Genomic DNA, 23,017 nt, shown 5'->3' with positions numbered 1-23,017 from the left:
TCTTATCTTGTTCAAATCATAAATTATAGAACAAGGCTAGCTGTAGATGTATGTGAATTAGATCAATCGATGATGTAATTTGTATATCATGTGATGTTCATCAACCTATAATCATCCTTCTCTTGAGTCATGTGAATGAAGTAAACCAATGAGCTTTCATTTGATGGTCACATGATTCAAATTTGAATAATTTCTTAAAGTCAGTGCAAGAATCATGTGATTTGAGTAATCCAATGAACTTGTAGTATCAGAATCATGTGATTTGAATGAACCAATTAAATACTAGTCTTAGCATCATGTGATTTGAATAAATCTTAACTGTCACTAAGATCAAATATACCTGTGTTGTATATTGCCATGGAAATTGTCACTTAGCAAAAGAAGCTCAGGAGATGCATTATTATTTAGTTTCTATAGAAACACTAATATTTATGGCATACAGATTGGTGTCTGAAAGAGAATGTAAATGGTGGCCCGGCCCCCATGGCAGTGAACGTGTTTAAAGTTGATCTCAGGTTAAAAGAAATCGTAAGACACCAAAGTAGGATAATTTGCAGTAAGGCGTGATACAGAATAAATCATGTAGTTGAATTGTCTTTTTAAATGCTTCTTGATAATTAGAAACATCACCTTCAAAATGTCAGCCTTCTACAGGGGCCTTCTGCAATTTAAAAAAAAAGGAAAAATTAAATTCTCCAGATCATCTCTTTCAAAATTCAATTATCTGTCAATCAAAATGATTGACAGGTAAGTTGAGCCAATCACATGAATGTATTCTTGGTAGATGTATGATAACTTTTCACAGTAAGAATTTTGTATTTTCCAAATAATGTATTTAGCCGAGTCCACCAATGAAATGTAGTCTTATATCTAAATTGTATGTAGTCAGTCGGTCCAGCCAATCAGGAGAACTGTCTTGACCATTGTATGAATAGGGGTGGTCAGGATGTCTTTCCTGAGGGGCTGTTATTACCTCTTTTTAGGACATTTGTATGTTGGTAAGATGTAAATAATGTTTGGATTTCAACATTGAAAAGTAAGAAAGTTGAGAATTGGTAGAATATATAGGGTAAGTTTTTGTTGATGGGAATTGGAGAGGATCAAGATTGCCATGGAATGTTATAAACCTGGAATTAATACCAGGAAAGGGAATTGCAGTGTTTACTGGTTAGATCATGTCAAGTTAGGTCAAGTTAGGTCATAGGTCAAGTTAGGTCTTATGTCAAGTTAGGTTAGGTCAGGTTAGGTCATAGGTCAAGTTAGGTTAGGTCAGGTTATATCATGTCAAGTTAGGTCAAGTTAGGTCATAGGTCAAGTTAGATAAGGTCAAGTTATATGTCAAGGTAGGTCAGGTCAAGTCAGGTCATGTTATATATCAAATTAGGTCATGTCAGACCATTTATTAGGCAAGAGCAACAAATAAACTGACCAGAAGTATAGCCATTTCTATAAAAGTTTGTGAATACATCCAACACACTAATAATGTGTTTACTAGATCAAGAAAGAAGTTTGGCTAGAAGTACACAGAGGTCAGGTCAGGTGGGGTGAGCAAATAAACTAACCTCATATTGAGGAAACTATTGGACTGGTATTTTGTTTCATTCTAACTATTGGGGCTCTAAAGCTCTAAAGCCCTCTAGTGGTGAAAATGGGACAGGGAATCAGGGTAGAAAAAACATGACCACATATAATTGTGAAACTAAAGACAATAATTTGTATTTTTTTTAGGCTGGTTTAACTACAGAACTTTTGTATCAATAATCTCCATACCAAATATAGAGCAAAAAAAGACTTCATACTTGATCTAAATGAAACAAGAAAAGTGAACAAAGTCACCATCAGTTCCAACTCCCACCAACAACAAACTTGCTAGGTCCTGTAAATACCCAGTTCACTTTCCTGTCAAAAAGTTAAAAAGTAATGTTTTTCTGGAATAAATTGATAATTTTTATCACATTTGTTAATTTTAATCCAGATTTTGTGACTTTCAGTCAAAAATTATCAAGATTTGATCAAAAAAATTTGCAAACGAACAAGAATTTCTGTCATTGAAACTTTTGGCGGGAAAGTGTTAGAGACCTATAGTTACAGAAACTTGCTGTTTGTTTCTTGCGAAATCATGCAGAACATATTCACCCTGTGTACATTAATTTTGAGAAAAATCCTGAAATTAGTCAGTTTGTGCTATATAAATCATAATATTGAACAAATAAATTTCCTCAGTAAGATTTTCATTTATTGTTGCCTAGCAACTTGAAATCAACACACACAGATGTGACTTTTGTGAGATCTGACATAGATGATAACAGACAGCAAGTTTGTGTATATTCATTTAGTAATCTCTGTTTTTAATGACTTTTACAGTGAAATCCTGTGAACTGTTTGTAATATGCCATTGTTTTTACAGTCCATCTCATTAATACTTATTAACTGTTATTTCTCTTGGTGTTATTTTTACAATAAATATGATAGACTTTCACATAGGACTATGTCTCTTGTCTTTTTATTCATGTATAATTATGATTGACACCTGACAGCTTTCTATTTTTACCCTGTAGACAAAATGAAGGGGTTCATGACACAAGCAATGTCATTGTCCAATCATAACCTCTCAAGTTGCACTAGCTGTAACTGAAATATTTCTCATCAACCTGTATGTGTTTACCAGGGTCAGGTATAATTTTAAAAATACATTTCCTCTCAGAACATGGTCAGTTTACATTTATAACCGTGTGCATGACACTAAGCCATGTCTACACTCATTGAATGCGACGTGTTCAGAAAGGCTGTTTTAGGTTATGACGTCACTTCCGGTTTGAACTGCCTTTGGTCGACTACTTTAAAACACCACTGTGCTTATAGTGGCTAAAAGTGAACAAAAGTGTTGGAAGTTTTGGCCTAAATTTTTATTACAGACCCATGATTTACAAGAGTGTCGGATCACTTCATACCGTTGGGGCTGCCAAAAAACAAAGGCATCTGATGTGGTAATGTTGAGGGCGCACAACAAAAGCAATGACTACAACCATAGACCCTACACCAACAGTAGGGTCTATGCTACAACCAACTCGCGTGCCCATGTACAACATAACAGAGATATCAATTTGTCAATAACTTTAAAAGAAATTTCATATCTACATATTGTAACACCAAAACAACTTCAAGAAAAACTGTTATAAATATTCACTTATTCCTCGGACACTTCCGAATGGAATCTCTTCCCACTGTCAGTGCAACAATCAAAGTCAGTAGACAGTTTCAAATCTGTCCTCTCCAGCATTGATATCATCCATCTCATAGATCGTGTTCACCTGAACACACAGGTGAGATCTAAAGGACGCCGCCAGCGTTACGCCTCTCTCCCCCTCTCCCCCTCCCTCCCTCCCTCCCTCCCTCTCTCTCTCTCTCCCTCTCCCCCTCCCTCCCTCTCCCCCTCCCTCCCTCCCTCCCTCCCTCCCTCCCTCCCTCCCTCCCCCCTCCCCTCTCTCTCTCTCTCTCTCTCTCTCTCTCTCTCTCTCTCTCTCTCTCTCTCTCTCTCTCTCTCTCTCTCTCTCTCTCTCTCTCTCCCCCTCTCCCCCTCCCGCCCTCCCTCCCCTCCCTTCCTCCCTCTCTCTCTCTCTCTCTCTCTCTCTCTCTCTCTCTCTCTCTCTCTCTCTCTCTCTCTCTCTCGATCAGATCTCTCTCTCTCTCTCGATCAGATCTCTCTCTCTCTCTCTCTCTCAAACTCTCTCTCTCTCTCTCCCTCTCTCTCTCTCTCTCCTCTCAAACTGTGCATTCATTCAAACAGGTTCCTCGTTGATACCATATACGTGTTATTACGTCTTATTAAATCTACCATACTGTGCATCCATTCAAACAAACACAAATAAGATAATAGTATAGTAAATGCATGACAACATCTGAAATGGTATTTAAAATTGTTTTAATAAATTATTATGATTTTGATAATTACTATCAACACTAAAACTTTACAAAGTAAAACAAAATTAACACTCGATAAATACATTATAAAACAAAATACATTTTAGTTATTGTCAGAATTACAAATGAAAATACAATTTAATGTGACCACTCGTTTTGTGGTTGACAAGAAATTCAAATACAATGACGATATGACGTAATCAAAAATGTCAACGATAATAACATCCACTTTAAATCATTAGTCAGACCAAGGCAAAGTCGTCAAGTTTTATTACAAGGGGTTTAAATATTTTACTTGTAAAAAGTGGAATTCAAAGTTTGAAATAACCCAAATAACTGTACATAAAAATGTTGGAATATGTTGAACTTCTTATAAAAACCCAATGACTTTTTGAGCTCTCTGAAAGTTCGAAGTTACACTGCTTCTTGATAATTGTAAGTAGATAATTACATATAATTTTGATAAATAATTTTACACAGCTTTCAGAACATTAACCTTACAAAGTTAGGATTTTTCTGAATTTTAAACATGTACAATCCATATCTGTATACTTTAAATCAGTAACGAATTCAAAATTCACATTCCAATAATCAGTGTAATAAAAGGCTGCACGGTACTTCTACTGTACAAATCACGATTGCGACAAGCGCCTGATACTTAGTAACTGAAAGTGTTATAGCGCCCTCTCGTGACTACATCAAACGGCAGCTCATTTGCAAAATGGAATCCATTGAGTGATGAACGCACTCAGTGTTTCCAAGTTTTATCATCAAATAACAGCCGTCCAGTGACATCCAAATGAAATCAACTTTACACAACATAATCAACTAACATCAAAGAATGTACAGGTAAGGTTTTATAATTATTCTGCACACACAAGTAGTTTTACGGCCAATGTGAAATTCTCAGATGGAAATAGCATATGTTGAAGTCCGGACGTCATGACCGGTTTACATGTGTTACTTCAAAAATACTCAAATTGTGTCACAAAATATTCTTGGATTTATCCAAAAATGTTTTAGTGTACATCAGTAAATGTAGCGACACCTGTGTAGTGTCATTTCCAGTCATAATTTTTATCAGAAAGTGTGAAAATAAAGAAATACTTGATCAGTCTAAAGGTAATGGCTGTCGTATCGTAACGACGCGGTAAATACAAATTGTGACGTCACAACTTTCAACATATGAAAAATCCAATATTCCTCTAGTTCTGCAACAAAACATTCTCCAAAATGTTTACAAATATCATAAGAAACATCACAAAAAATAGCGACACACATGTAGAGTGTGTTTTATTCAAAAAAAATTCTCAAAATATGCAAACTAGAGAATATTTTTGTGCAGACAATGTTGTTTACAAGATTAAAGTGTTGTTGACCTCACATCTCTTTATTATCCTATATTCAATAAAATTCTCTGAGAATTTCACTAAAAATAATGAAATAAATTTTTTTTCTTGTAAAATATACACCGTAGTGTAAAGTAGATTTCTTTATTTGGTGTAAACTCTGACACGGTTGTTGATACCTGGGTCTGAAACTATAATCTTAGGCTGTCCATACTTACTAACAGCAATGAATTCACCCCTGTATGGGTAATTTCCAAAACTTTCAACTTCTTCTCCATTCTTTGTATATTTCACAATCAACCTCCAACCTGACCCCCTAGGTCCCTGAATATTATAAACATTGTCCCATAAATCTACACTTAGCCCATAGGGTGCCCACACACCACTACACATTGTGAACAGATATTGTAATTGTTTACCAAACACTTTGATGCTACCATTCTCACCACTTCTGCCATGGTCAGAGACAATAACATTGTTATCACTATTGACCACAACAAACTTAGGGTCATAGAGTAGACTTGGCTGGACATGACCTCCAACCTCTGCTACACTTTCACCATTCATGTCATACTTGACCACTCTGTGACCTTTCTCATCGGTGACAACAAATCCTTCATCCAGTAAAGCAATTGCTCTTGGTTTAATGTCATCATTTTGACAAAATGTTTGAGTAGTTTTAGAAGATTTGTCAAACATGACGACTTGGTCATTACCAGAATCTGTCATGAAATAATTATTGCTTGTTGTCACGGCAACATCATAAGGTTTGAATTTATTAGGAAAGTGACCATCAAATCTAATCTCAGAGTCAAGTTCATAAGTTGATTTCAAGGTGAGTACACTATTGTTGCCTTCGTCTGCCATGACCACTTGACCAAGGTGATTTGTGGTCACTCCTTGCACTCTTTTGAACTTTACTGGACCACTTTGACCATCAAGTTCCATGGTTACTTTCCACTGACCTGTAATGTAAACAAAGGTCAAAGGTCAAACATCAGACTACACATTCAATACAACTGGCAAATTAGAATATTCTTCCTTGAAATTGCAATAAATTGTATTTATTTTTTTTAAGGGTGGGAAATTTAGTTCTGATATGATATGGTGTATGACATGTTTTTTTGAAGTCAAATATTGCATTTCCATGGCAACCATCCACGGAAAATAAACATTTAATGTTCATAAAAATTAAGTTTGTAATACTATTATAGACAACTTTTTAAATTTCATGGATGTTTTGTGTATTTATGCAACTTCTTAACAAAAACTTCAGAATTCAATTCATATGATGAAGATATGGTAACCATAGCAACAATTTTTATAAGTTCTGTTCCAAAATTCTTTTTTCTTCATAGTTTTTGTTCTAAGTGAGATAGAACTTTCAAACTTAAATTTTCTTAACAAGTAGTGATTAAATAGAATTCTTGAAAATATTATGTTCAAAACAATTCATTGGTTACCATGGTAACCATTTTTTTTATTTCTTCACTCTTGACATCCCACATGTACATTATGGTGTGTGAAATATTTTCAAAGTATCGTTTTCTCTGGTCATGGTAACAAATGGAGAGTTTGTTAAATGCAACTTTAGGTAAAATTATGTGGTTTCTATGGTAACCAATTGTGTAGAAATCCATTTTTATCATTTTATTGCCAGTTTAGTTGCATATTAATTGAATGTTACATATATATTACATAAAAATAAACATGCACGAAAAAGTGATGTCTGACATTAAATTACAGTGAGCAATTTTTAAAAAATATTTAATATGAATTTGAAAATATATGACATAATCATGCAATATACACAACTATAGTATTAAACCAAAGTTGGTGCGGATATCAAGTCATTTACAAAATTAACATCAAAGTCACAGTGGTGTGGATGACAAGTTATTTTTAGTAAAAAAATCTTATCACACTGTGTTCAGGTTGAATACTACATGAATGCGATGTCAGTATATGTGATGTCAAAGGTCACATAGATGATGTCAAAGGTCACCTCTACTTGTTCATATGAAGATAGGAGATATTCATGTTTATTTTTTTCCCCTCAACCTACTAGAAGGACTTTAGGATTATAAAAATAAATTATGATATATTATATATTTAAATTTTATCTAATATTGGTGTTCATTTTATTCTATTTACAGATATTAACGTAGAACGCGCCTCGGTTATTTTGGAGTTCTGCGCATGTGTATGCGCATCCCCAGTGAAAGAACAACTATCACTTCCGGTATAAACACGTCTAGTTTTCTACGATAAACGTAGTCCATCATGCATCTAAACTGAAAATGTACCCATTCCATTCAAAGTTTAGCCGTAATGTAAAAATAGCCAGGTCTTCTGTTGCTTTTGTAGCTCGATCACGAGCTAAATAAATCCATCTATTTCACGGTACACTGAAATTATCTTGAAACATAGAGAATGGACGACGAACGGATCGGCGACGACCCGCCCAAAGTCAAAATTGATCTGCAATCTGGTCGTACTCCCTGTCATGTCTGTATTCAGTCACAACATAACCCCGACCTATTTTAATTTTGTAGCTTTGAGGTATGTATTCAGACAAGAGTGCAACTATGTAGCAGTACTACATCTATGACAAAAGATCCAGCGGCTTTTTGTAGCAAAAGCATTCTGTGACTAGAAATGTGTACAGACAAACGAATGCGAATGTCAATTTGGGTCTCCTGTATATTGTTTTCGTGTTGACCCCCTGATCGTTGTGACTGCAAAGTTGAATACGTACGAATATCGCTCCGAAATATCCGACTTATTCCATGAACTACCGATCGAACTCGGAAGTAGACACGAAAAAAGTAAAATGTCCGGGACCTTTCATCATGTTTTCCACATGTGAATTGTTGTAATTTTGCAGCGGGTAAAGTCAAATGTAGTCTAATATATACCCTCCTTCATCGAACCTAAGGATATCTCTTTACAAATGTGAAAGATAAAATGAAGAAAACCCGAAGGTAAGTTTCAAACTTTCTGTACGCTATGTGGTGTATGAATTACGCACTCTATGTGTGTACACATGTGGAGTAGTACACTAGTGACGATCGTATCAATTTTGCAAGCGTGGGCCAATAACTCCTTTAGACCATGGATGTATTAGTGAGACATCCATGTTTAGACAGAATGGCATATAATCAACTATTATCAAGCGAAACCTCAAATTGTGGAAAGTTTAGAAGTTATTGTATTTCTAAAACGTGCACATTGATTATTACCGACGCATTGGAACATGATCGAGTGACAGCCATTTTTTTTTCATTCAACGGACATGTACATTCCACTCAGGAAACAAACAACATTGGATATGGGGAGGGTTGATGAAGAGAAAACGTACCAAAAATGAATATGTATCGGCTGTCACATGTACATACACGTACATACTACAAACCTCTGCTACAAACAATTTTATTAGACACGGTTTAGACATGATAAAATGTATGTGGTCTCTTCCTTGACACTTTGAAATTTTAACTAATAATTCTTAATTGTACCGTTATTTATTTATTTATTTATCTTTTTATTTTTAATTTTGTTTCTTTTAGTTTTTTTCTTAGCTCATCTGGGTTTAGCACTCAAAGATCATGAGATCACATAGATTTAGACAACATTTCCCACTAGCATGATTTTTTTTTGTGGCCGCTATATTTTGACTATAGGTAAAAATAATAATTTCACTTTATGAAAACTAGACTAATCATAACTTTGTTTTGTCTATCATACAGTTTTGTTAGGAGACCTTGCTTTCCACATGTTGATGTAAATCCTTCAGTTACAACATTTAAAATTGCAATTTTGTAGTTTATGAACTTTATAAAACTGCTCACTTACTGAAATATTCAACAGCTTTTTGCAAATTTACAAAATAAACATCATTTAGGTTTACCATTTTGTTTGTGTTGATGGGATGATGTTCTGTTCATGTGTGAATAATATAGCCATATATCCAGTGTCACTACTTCAAGTAAATGTATGAGATAAACTTTAAATATTATTATAAGTATTTTATTTCACTGAGAGAAAGTTAAGTTTGTGAACTAATTTTATATCATAATGTAAGTTACCAACTGATTATTAATTAAATGTCTGTTATGTTTTATTTTCTATTCAGGGCTTACACATGTACAAATGTTGACAAATTCCACTGCAAGAAGTGGACTGAAAGTGATGTGTCAGATGTGATGTTTGTGGTGACAACCCACTAGTGGTGACACTTGTATTAGCTTACAAAACCTTACATCAGCTATTGCCAGGCCAATATTGAGATGTCAGCAATCTACCACTAGCTAACCCAGTAAACATGAAGATTACATATTCTTCCGAGTGTCTAAGAAATTTTTATTTATACACTTTGCTGGTTCAAATTCACAAAGTAAAGATCAATTTAGAAACCAGTACACCACTCTCTCCAGGGGAATGTGTACACAAATGTTATTGTTACTGAAAAATTACAGCCATTTACAGTTCCTTGTTGATGAAAGTGATCAACAGTGGTAATGATAATCACACCTTCTGAATACCATTCGGTTCTGCAAGACTGTTCTCATAAAATGCCAGCTAGTGTTTCTAAATAATTTTGTGAACAATGATGCATGTAATATTTGATGGACTAAATGTATTCCAATGCCAGCATCACCTAAACTTGACAATTCTTAGGCTAGAGGCTCCAATATTTCTCTCTCTGTAGGGGTAATTTTCTTTCACAATTCATGCACCTAAGTGAAGGTAATGTGTCTTTTATGGATGTTGTCAATATATGTGTCCTAATGTTGCTTAGATTATGTAACATGGTACATGCTTTCTATGCTGTGACTGTTGAATTCAGAATATTACAGTACTGAAATTTGTGTAAGTTCATGGTTAAAAAAATAGTCATGCCATTGTTTGGATATTCATGTAAGTTTAGATATAAATATGGGTGAGATTTGAACGTATCTGGTTTTTACCAATAATTTGTCATCTATTTGATGAAATTAGAAGACAGTGTTATCCTCACTTTCATAAAAAGCTGCCATGTGTTCTAGTTGTTTTTAATGTTAATAAATATTACTTTCTATTTGTCAAAATTTGCTGATGGTTGCTAATTTGTATTTTGATTGATTGCTTGTGTGTTCATTGTCTGTATATCAACACAGGCACATTATGGTTTTGTAAATGATCAACTTCTTCTCCAGCAGAATTCAGTTGCAATGAGCATACTCCATGTTTAATAGTTAGCAAAGTCTTACATCTTTTCATTACATTACTAGCTGAGACAGGAATAGTTCTCATTTATGTATACACTACAAACACATCAATCATGACAGAAAAGTGGAGATAAACTACCATGGTATTGATTGAGATGGTCTTGATTGTAAGTTCTATTCATTTCTATACAAACTGCTTGCCTTAAATTAACTTGAAGCAAAACTGAAATCTGAAAAAAAGGAATAAAAATGGTCTTTGAATGATTGGATCAAATCAAGTCTTCTGTTTCTTGGTTTGTGTACTTTGACTGTTGTAGCCTTTGCCTATTCAAGTTTTACTGCTTTCTCTCAGGTTGCAAGGCAGATTGGTGGTGAAGCATACAGAGACAGAGACAGACAGACAACACATACACACACACAATTACATGCATTGTTATGTTATGGTTGTTTGATCCATACCTCCAGTAATTGTAATAGGGGAAGCCATCTTGGTTTCTCGCAGGGTGTATGTTTCAAGTTGTTTTCTTTTATAGTAACTATAGTTACACACATTTATAGTTTTCCAACCAAATCTCATATTAGGAGGGAACATTAGTTACATCAACGATTACCACTATTTACTGTTTCCATGGCAACGAATGTGACAACAAGATACCATAAATACCCATTGGAAGACATTGGAATGCATTGTGACCACGTGACTTTGATGTAAAATATCTGAAAAGTTTGTACCGCGACCCCAATTTTTTTTTCAATTCAATTGATTGGCATGATTAGGTTTATCTTTCGTCAAATTATTTCAAAAAGTTAAAACGGGGAAATAGAAAAAAGTTTAAAAAATATTTTTTTTTCAAAAAAATATGTCAAAAAGTTTTTCATTTTTGATTGTTAATCTTGAAATAAAACACAAATGTTGCTATTATTTGACATGAATGTAAGCACCATATTATTAAGAAAGCAAAATGACCTGAAAAAATTATATTCATCGAAAAACTATATTGCCAGGGATTCATTTATTGACATATGCTTTTTTTGACCGAAACCAGAACAATGAAACTCTAGAGGGCGCCCTCCTTAAAAAACTAGACGGTGGACCCCCAATTTTTTTTCCAAAAATATAAATCTTCCATCATAATCTACCACTGGTACAAATTTGAAAGTGATCCGACGACTTTGAAAGTCGAGGTGCATTTCACCTTAAGGAGATATTAAAAAATAAGAATTCCTTCATCCCAGCAATGTGTATGTTATGATTTAGTATAGTGTCAATAACAAAGAAGTCATTCCTTGGTATTCTTCAATCAAGTCCCATTCTACAACTACTGTGCATACCAATGATGATATCATATCCATCAAAGATGACAACAAAGATTGGATAAAAGACAAGAACTGAAGATGAGTCAAGATGACAATACCATGAACTGTATGAGATCATGATCTAATCATTTACCGTAAGGTAAACAAACCAAACGGCTCTTTTCAGAGCCAATACATCCTCCAAAAAGAGATACCGTTACCATAGCAATACACAACAACACAAACTAGATCACATTATCACCTCTTCTCTTAAAATGTAAAATGTTGCATTACAACAGAAAACCAATTATCCCCTAGCTATACTCTGGGTAACAGTAGAAAATATATACTAAACTTATTATTACCATTTCAACTATTTGTACCAACAAACTTACATCAGGACACCGGACTTTCTAATTGTATGCTCCATAATGTAAACCATATCACAGTTCCTCTATCATCAGTGACCATATATACACTTGTACAGTATTATACAGTAATTATATCTACAAATTTTAGATGTGGATCCGAAAATGCTTTGAAATTCTCTATTGTAAATCTAAACACTGCATACTGGGGATCAATAAATCTCACAAACAGTTTCTTCTAATGACTTTGGCACTTGTAGAGCAACAAAAGGAATTCAAACTTGAAACACTAACACTTTTATACATACCTGTAAATTCAAACTTGAAACACTAACACTTTCTATACATACCTGTAAATTCAAACTTGAAACACTAACACTTTCTATACATACCTGTAAATGGTAGACATTAAAGGGGCACAAGCTGAGTTTGGGAGGATTTTTGGGTTAATTTTTTTTGCGTACGAGATGTTATTTATTTTATTTGGTTATCACTGAAACATGCTAAATCATTGCTTACTATTGGCTGAAATCAAACCTGATATTTAAATATATTATATAAATGATTAAATGACATGTTTTGTTGTGTACCAACAACTCTGAGAAATTCCCTAGTATGATATGAACTTTTCAGTGGGCATCTCCCGTAAAATTCCAAGACATGAATTAGCAGGTTCACAGCTGGTGTAAGTATTTATTTTTAGTTTTATTTTGAACTTGATGTGAACTATTATAGCGGCTACAAAACTCATAGACATAGATTATTGATTGAAACTCTCTGAATGGTGGCATCTAAAAAGTTATAATAATCTTTGCTGTGAAATAATTTTCCTATCATTTCCAGGTAAAGGATATTACACAGGTGTAAAAACTTAGTGTTCCTGATGTGTTAGAAATATCATATTTATTCAAATCAGGTAGATAATACTATCACTTTAGTGCACAACGTGAAAATGAATTATACTGTGAAACCAAAAGTAATGTATTATGTTTTTAAATTTTTGATGCAAGTTTTTTCCACAAAAGTTCTCATTTCTCCTTGTGACTAATGAAAACCACATGTAAAAACTGAAAATAATAAAGAATAAATAGGGGAAACAAAATTAAACTTTGTCATGGATTGAAGCTAACTGCCACAGAATAGCTAAATGAATTCACCAAATATAAGGACAATAAATAGACAAAGTAAATATTTAATTCTCCTTATCATAGAAATCAGTCATTATATAAAACATGTATTTAAACTTATTGTGTATGTTTTCTAATAACCTATCATTTTCATCTGCATACTAGATAAATTACTGGTGTGTTTGATCATAGACCCCCCCCCCCCCTCCTCCTGGGTCTATGGTTTGATGTGGAGCATTAATTGAGCTGTACAGACATTTGTCCACCCATTCATTGAAACCTCATTTGTCCAGTTTCTAGCAAAAGATTCAACAAATATACCAAGCAGGAGGTAAGTTCTTCAACAATACATGAATAAAATGTTGATGAATGAATGATTGAATGAATGGATGGATCATGAATTTGATGAAGGGTGGAACCGGAAGGGATGTAAGGAAGGTTGAAGCCATGGCATAGATGTGTGTATATGTGTATGTTCACAATGTATGTATGAATGTGTGTGTGTGGATGAATATATTTACGGTTGGTTGAAGGGAGAGTTGTATAAATAGAGGGATATAGTGATGGTGGTATGTGTGTGATAGATGGATAGATGAATGTGTGTGGATGGATGAATTTATGTATGTATTGGATGGATAAATGTATTGTCGGTAGGTTGGAGGGATGCATGTATAGATGTATTGATGAATTTGGGGAGGGGGATGTGTGTATGTTATATGTATGTATGTATGTGCATGTGTGTACGTACGTATGTGTGTGTATGTATGTATGTATGTATGAATGTATCTGTGTATATATTGTGTATGTATATGTATATGTATATGTATGTATGTATGTATGTATGTATGTATGCATGTACTAGTATCTGTGTGTATGTATGTATATGTGTGTGTATGTATGTATGTATGTATGTATGTATGTATGTATGTATGTATGTATGAATTAATGTATCTGTGTGTGTGTGCCATATGTAATAATATGTATATGTTATAGGGAGTGAGTAAGTGGATGAGATATATGGATGGATGGAATGATGGATGAAGAGATGATAGATGTATGACTAAGTATAAGAGCCTTGAATTTTTTTTTTCCTGCTTTGTTTTAATGTCAACCTATCAACTTTTTTTATTGTAGTCATCACTCAGAAAATTCAAAGGTTTTTTGGCTCATCCATTTGTTAATCCAATACACTTATGGTAAGTACCTCTACCTTCAAAACTCAGAATAAAAATGACTTTCATTGATAGACTTTTCATTGTGGTGTTATGGTCCATAGCCAATAATGTACATCTACCATCAGTATTGCATTTTATTAGTACAGTACATTGTATACATCACATATCTACAAGTGTACACATTGTATACATGTATCATATATCTACAAGTGTATACATTGTATGCATCATATATCTACAAGTGTACCCATTGTATATATCATATATCTACAAGTGTACACATTGTATACGTCATATATCTACAAGTGTACACATTGTATACATCATATCTACAAGTGTACACATTGTATACGTCATATATCTACAAGTGTACACATTGTATACATCATATATCTACAAGTGTACACATTGTATACATCATATATCTACAAGTGTACACATTGTATACATCATATATCTACAAGTGTACACATTGTATACATTATATATCTACAAGTGTACACATTGTATACATTATATATCTACAAGTGTACACATTGTATACACCATATATGTACAAGTGTACACATTGTATACATCATATATTTGTATATCTACAAGTGTACACATTATATACATCATATATCATTCTACAAGTGTACACATTGTATACATCATATATCTACAAGTGTACACATTGTATACATCATATATCTACAAGTGTACACATTGTATACATCATATATCTACAAGTGTACACATTGTATACATCATATATCTACAAGTGTACACATTGTATACGTATCTACAAGTGTACACATTGTATACAGCATATATGTACAAGTGTACACATTGTATACATCATATATTTGTATATCTACAAGTGTACACATTGTATGCATCATATATCTACAAGTGTACACATTATATACATCATATATCATTCTACAAGTGTACACATTGTGTGCATCATATATCTACAAGTGTACACATTATATACATCATATATCATTCTACAAGTGTACACATTGTATACATCATATATCTACAAGTGTACACATTGTATACATCATATATCTACAAGTGTACACATTGTATACATCATATATCTACAAGTGTACACATTATATGCATCATATATCTACAAGTGTCCACATTGTATGCATCATATATCTACAAGTGTACACATTGTATACATCATATATCTACAAGTATACACATTGTGAACACCATATATCTACAAGTGTACACATTGTATACATCATATATCTACAAGTGTACACATTGTATATGCATCATATATCTACAAGTGTACATATTGTATACATCATATATCTACAAGTATACACATTGTGTACATCATATATCTACAAGTGTACACATTGTTTACATCATATATCTACAAGTGTCCACATTGTATACATCATATATCTACAAGTGTACACATTGTATGCATCATATATCTACAAGTGTACACATTGTATACATCATATATCTACAAGTATACACATTGTGAACACCATATATCTACAAGTGTACACATTGTATACATCATATATCTACAAGTGTCCACATTGTATACATCATATATCTACAAGTGTACACATTGTATGCATCATATATCTACAAGTGTACATATTGTATACATCATATATCTACAAGTATACACATTGTGTACATCATATATCTACAAGTGTACACATTGTATGCATCATATATCTACAAGTGTACATATTGTATACATCATATATCTACAAGTATACACATTGTGTACATCATATATCTACAAGTGTACACATAGTATATCTACAAGTGTCCACATTGTATACATCATATATTTGTATATCTACAAGTATACACATTGTGTACATCATATATCTACAAGTGTCCACATTGTATACATCATATATTTGTATATCTACAAGTGTACACATTGTATACATCATATATCTACAAGTGTACACATTGTATACACCATATATCTACAAGTGTACACATTGTATACATCATATATCTACAAGTGTACAAACTGTATACATCATATCTACAAGTGTACACATTGTATGCATCATATATCTACAAGTGTACACATTGTACACATCATATATCTACAAGTGTACATATTGTATACATCATATATCTACAAGTGTACGCATTGTATACACCATATATCTACAAGTGTACACATTGTATACATCATATATTTGTATATCTACAAGTATACAGATTGTGTACATCATATATCTACAAGTGTATACATTGTATACATCATATATCTACAAGTGTACACATTGTATACATCATATATCTACAAGTGTACACATTGTATACATCATATATCTACAAGTGTACACATTGTATACATCATATATTTGTATATCTACAAGTGTACACATTGTATACATCATATATTTGTATATCTACAAGTATACAGATTGTGTACATCATATATCTACAAGTGTACACATTGTATACATCATATATCTACAAGTGTGCACATTGTATACATCATATATCTACAAGTGTACACATTGTATACATCATATATCTACAAGTGTACACATTATATGCATCATATATCTACAAGTGTCCACATTGTATGCATCATATATCTACAAGTGTACACATTGTATACATCATATATCTACAAGTATACACATTGTGAACACCATATATCTACAAGTGTACACATTGTATACATCATATATCTACAAGTGTCCACATTGTATACATCATATATCTACAAGTGTACACATTGTATGCATCATATATCTACAAGTGTACATATTGTATACATCATATATCTACAAGTATACACATTGTGTACATCATATATCTACAAGTGTACACATTGTTTACATCATATATCTACAAGTGTCCACATTGTATACATCATATATCTACAAGTGTACACATTGTATACATCATATATCTACAAGTATACACATTGTGAACACCATATATCTACAAGTGTACACATTGTATACATCATATATCTACAAGTGTCCACAATATTGTATACATCATATATCTACAAGTGTACACATTGTATGCATCATATATCTACAAGTGTACATATTGTATGCATCATATATCTACAAGTACCCTCACCAAACAGGAAAGCTTCCATTAGCTCTCAGAAAGCTGTCAAAGACTACCCTTCGATAGCTATCCAAGGAAGACTTTTGATAGCTATCATCAAGGTGGTGATAACCCTCAGACACAGTAGAGGCAGGTATCTACTTAGCCATCGAGAGCTAGTTAGCCTTCCGATAGCTATACCTTAGCTCTGTGAGAGCACGAATTATTTAAATGAGAAGGCTAACTTAGCCGTCCATAGCTATCATTGATAGTTATCATTGATAGCTATCATTTTATGTAAATGAGGTGGATCGCTCAGCCATTGATAGCTATCATATACCCGTAGATAGCTATTTTCCTATCGATAGCTATCCATTCTTAGGGGGTATTTTACATGACGAGAGATATATAGCTAAGCCTTCCGATAGCTATTCTCAGAACACGAATTAGCCTTCCGATAGCTATTCTCAGAGCATGAACTATGATAAGAGAAGGCTTACTTACCATCTGATAGCTATCATGTACCTGCTGATAGATATTCTGTTCAAGTTATTGTACTTGTCAAAATATCCAACCTTGAGTGTACGAGTGTCTGTCAGTTGCAAGCCAAGTATGCTTCAATAATAAACTGGATAGCAACCACTCTTACCATCAAGATGTAGTAGAGAAATATGCACTAGCAACTTAGTAAATGATTGTTAGCTGGGATCTTTAAATAGCTACAAATACCTTGACTATCAAACAATATTTTCACCAAAATGCACAAAGTTCTGTAAGTAGAAGCCATACAAAAGCATATACCACTGTAAACGAAACAAATTTAAGTGATAATACTACATTTATTTCATTTTTAAAAAAAATCAGATTGGTGCAACACATATCTGATAATAGGAACCATTGAAAATCAGAATCGACGTTGTTTGAAATATAAATGTCAGGAGAGGCAGTATAAGGAACAACAGCTCAATAAGACAATCAAAAGTTACAAATAATGTAATTGGAAATCAATATTGTACCATAGTTCAATAAGTCAGAAGAAGACATTGAAACATTTTCTCAAAATAATGAATGTTACAAAATTGTCACTTATTATCAATATTGAACACAGATCAGTATTTCAAAATTAGGCACTGAAACTCATTGAAAGTTCATATGTCTTCATGAACAATCTCACCAATTCGCTAGATTTTTTTTTTTTTTTTTTTGGGGGGGGGGTCAATTTTTTTCCTCTTTATATTTACTTTTTTTTTTTAAATTAAAGCATTTCAGTACCATTTTGAATTACCGACCTCTGCTGGGATTTTTTCATTGGAAGTTTTATTAGGCATCACGTCCAAGTTGTATCTTTAGCTTTTGCAGCAAGGTACACTGAAAGAAAAAGAAAATATATATAATCACTCAAGAGTATGATACCAATGTATGTAAGTATACACAAAAGTTTAGAAACTGCTGATACATGTACATGTAGGCACATGGAGTAATTTTGTGGTACATTTTCTTGTACAACTACGCCAAATACATTCCACTTGCTGTTTTAATTTCATGAATTGTATGTGGTACATTTAGGAAATAATTGTTCATTTTGAAAAAATATATTGTAACAAGATCAGTTCACAGATACAAGATTTACAATATTATTAGAAATTACCTATCATAATTTTATATAAATATATATATATAAATATAACATACCTCTGACTGTATCAATATTATGAACATCTAGGACAGGTAAGTTGTGCCGCTCCTTGCCTCTCCTTAAACCCTGACACCACAGCTATTCATTAGTTCTTGCCTTGTAAAAACAAGGCCAAGAACAGAATTCATGAGCGATCCTGAAATATATTGAAAATACATGCAAGATATATGAAACCTCAGGCAGTAATACACTTTTTAAATCACATCTTAATGTGTCAACACAGACTCTCCCAGAATTCTTCCATAATAAAGGAGGATTCATGTTTAAATTTGAGGTTAAACATATAACTTGTCATCTAGAAACCGTTAATTTCACAATACACACCAAGATTGTGGTTATACACTCCAACTTTCAGCACAATCTACCTAAATGAGGTGTTGGCATTGAAGTAGTTTGCTCAAAAAATCAACTCTTAATGTTAAATCATTCACATTGTTTACATATAACATGTAAAAGGAGAAGATTCAAAGAATTTCATACTCAACCCCCCAACCCACCCATCTCTACTTGTTTAATGTTCACTGTTTATCAAGAATTATTTTGCTATGATGCAGCAAGATTAACAGTTTGTTAGAAATTCATCAAGTCACTTACAAATGTGTTATTTGTTCCACTCATGTATGGTGACCACACAAGTTATTATTAAAATCAACTCACCAAGATAATCCTTAGCTTTAGCAGCATTATTTTCTGCATCGAACAGACCAACAGAACTAACTTTTACATCACTATACTCAACAGGGTGTTCTGTTAGAATCACAAGTGGTCTCATGGACTTTGTACCCTGTGGAGATAAACAGACAAAATTATAGTGCCAGTTACAACTCGACATACAATTTGTTCAGTGTCTTCTACAATGAAGTGTTACTTTCATACATGTCAGACTATAATTGATTGTTCTATTCTATTCTAAGCTTAGAGAAAACACAACTAATATTGCACAAAAAATATTACATAGGCCATCGTAACACCGTTCCATAAAGAGTGTAAAAACTTAAAGTATTACAATCAATCAATCTTTATTATGTAACATCATGCTTTAGCTGAGCATGGTAAAGCATACAAAGATAAGTAAATAAAATACAGAAAAAGTATGCATTCACTGCCATATTTGACACATCTCAGTCTATGTGTCAGAGTTCTCAGAGTGCATATTTCAAGAGCTAGGATCTACTGTGCTGTTCATGGTAATCAGTGTAAGGAAATCTCAGAAAAGGTTCAGTAAATTTAGACAGTGACAAAGTAATTCTACATTAAGGCTAAGAAAAAAATAAAGCAGTTAATCATGGATTTCTCGACTGCACAAGGCATGCAATACTGAGTAAATATTACTTACTTGGTCACTTTGGCGAGTGGAACACCACAATCCCGTCATAAAATTCAGAAATAAACACGTATTTCCCGCTGTTATCGAGTTACTTGACAGGGAATTCACATTTTAAGGTTGCTGCTATAGGCATGTCATTTCCTAAGAGATCTACCTTGGTCAACCAAACTTCCCTCTCTTTACACATGTTACATAAGGTTAACGGTCAATGACCAGTTTGGTTGTTTGTTAAATGTAAACTCCTCTGCTCATCCACCGTACGCATGTTCATTATAATGACAGCCTTCACGGAGAACTTACACCGTATTAAAATGATGCCTGTTGCGAATAATTTGGTTTTATGAGCGCAGTGATCAAGCAAAAGCAACACTGATCAAGCAAAACGCATGAATGTCTTCAAGCTTCTACCTTGTAGTTCCATTTTATTTTTATTTTATTTTATTTTATTTTTTTAAGACTAGAAGATTGTTTTACAGGCGTTGGGGTGGGGGGGGGGGTACCTTGTAGTTCCATTTTATTTTTATTTTATTTTATTTTATTTTTTTAAGACTAGAAGATTGTTTTACAGGCGTTGGGAGGGGGGGGGGTAGCTTGTAGTTCCATTTTATTTTTATTTTTTAACATTTTATTTTAACTTGTTCCATTTTATTTTTATTTTTTAACATTTTTTTAAGATTATAAGATTTTTTATAGACAGGAGGGTATAGCTTGTAGTTCCTTTTTTATTTTTTTTATTTTTTTGAGAAACACTTACATTACACTAGATGAATCACAACTCATTAGTCCAATTTATGAAAATACATGGGTTTAAAATTCAAATTCTGTTGGTAATTATTAATAATGACTTCTTTACTGTCATAGTGACAAGGCTGGACTTTTGTACAAATTGGTAATTGCACTTTAAGTGCCAACAACTCGCACCTTCAAGTTCTATCCAGAGCTTTATATCAGTCAATGTTTCTTCATGCCTCTGTCGATGGCTTGCTTTTTACTTTGCTCACATATGGCTGTTAATATTTCTGATAGCTATTATGTGGATGCCTGTTTTAGCCTTCACAACTTGTTACCTTACCCATCGAAGGCTGTGATAGCTTCGAAGGATAAGGGGGCTTAGCCTTCACATCTTTCTCAATGAGCCTTCAATAGCTGTGATAGCTATCGGAGGCTTAATTTTTACCTTAGCCCTCTGACTTAGCCTTCACAGTCTACCAGTCAATGGCTGTGATAGCTATGAAGGTTTGGGTTAGCCTTCACATCTTGTTCACTTAGCCATCAATGACTGTTCAGCTTAGCCTTCAATAGCTGTGATAGCTATCGAAAGCTTATTTTTCACCAAAATTCAGTTTTGAGAGCTATCGGATAGCTATCGGAGAGCTTATTTAGCCCTCCAGTTTGGTGAGGGTATACACATTGTGTACATCATGTATCTACAAGTGTACACATTGTTTACATCATATATCTACAAGTGTCCACATTTTATACATCATATATCTACAAGTGTACACATTGTATGCATCATATATCTACAAGTGTACATATTGTATACATCATATATCTACAAGTATACACATTGTGTACATCATATATCTACAAGTGTACACATTGTATATCTACAAGTGTCCACATTGTATACATCATATATTTGTATATCTACAAGTATACACATTGTGTACATCATATATCTACAAGTGTACACATTGTATACATCATATATCTACATGTGTACATATTGTATACATCATATATCTACAAGTGTACACATTGTACACATCATATACTAGTATCTACAAGGGTACATATTGTATACATCATATATCTACAAGTGTACGCATTGTATACACCATATATCTACAAGTGTACACATTGTATACATCATATATTTGTATATCTACAAGTGTACACATTGTATACATCATATATTTGTATATCTACAAGTATACAGATTGTGTACATCATATATCTACAAGTGTACACATTGTATACATCATATATCTACAAGTGTACACATTGTATACATCATATATCTACAAGTGTACACATTGTATACATCATATATCTACAAGTGTACACATTGTATGCATCATATATCTACAAGTGTACATATTGTATACATCATATATCTACAAGTATACACATTGTGTACATCATATATCTACAAGTGTACACATTGTATGCATCATATATCTACAAGTGTACATATTGTATACATCATATATCTACAAGTATACACATTGTGTACATCATATATCTACAAGTGTACACATAGTATATCTACAAGTGTCCACATTGTATACATCATATATTTGTATATCTACAAGTATACACATTGTGTACATCATATATCTACAAGTGTCCACATTGTATACATCATATATTTGTATATCTACAAGTGTACACATTGTATACATCATATATCTACAAGTGTACACATTGTATACACCATATATCTACAAGTGTACACATTGTATACATCATATATCTACAAGTG

The 23,017-nt window shown here is 33.1% G+C and overlaps 2 long non-coding RNA genes across 2 annotated transcripts in view; one reads left to right on the top strand and one right to left on the bottom strand.

Moving 5' to 3' along the window:
- Nucleotides 1-227: 227 nt before the first annotated feature.
- Nucleotides 228-23,017, top strand: part of LOC144448297 (uncharacterized) — a 66,230-nt gene continuing 43,440 nt past the window's right edge. The window contains exons 1-2 of the long non-coding RNA XR_013482089.1: nucleotides 228-1,214; nucleotides 1,247-1,293. This is a non-coding gene — a long non-coding RNA (uncharacterized LOC144448297). The remainder of the gene's footprint in view (nucleotides 1,215-1,246; nucleotides 1,294-23,017) is intronic.
- On the bottom strand, nucleotides 18,780-20,577 carry LOC144448596 (uncharacterized). Its single transcript, XR_013482113.1, has 4 exons — nucleotides 20,539-20,577; nucleotides 19,860-19,986; nucleotides 19,199-19,338; nucleotides 18,780-18,874 (listed from the first exon to the last, which is right to left on the bottom strand). It is a non-coding gene; the product is annotated as an uncharacterized LOC144448596 (long non-coding RNA).

This window comes from Glandiceps talaboti, chromosome 17 (genome assembly GCF_964340395.1).
Source record: "Glandiceps talaboti chromosome 17, keGlaTala1.1, whole genome shotgun sequence".
NCBI lineage: Eukaryota > Metazoa > Hemichordata > Enteropneusta > Spengelidae > Glandiceps > Glandiceps talaboti.
This window is presented reverse-complemented; position numbering and strand designations above follow the sequence as displayed.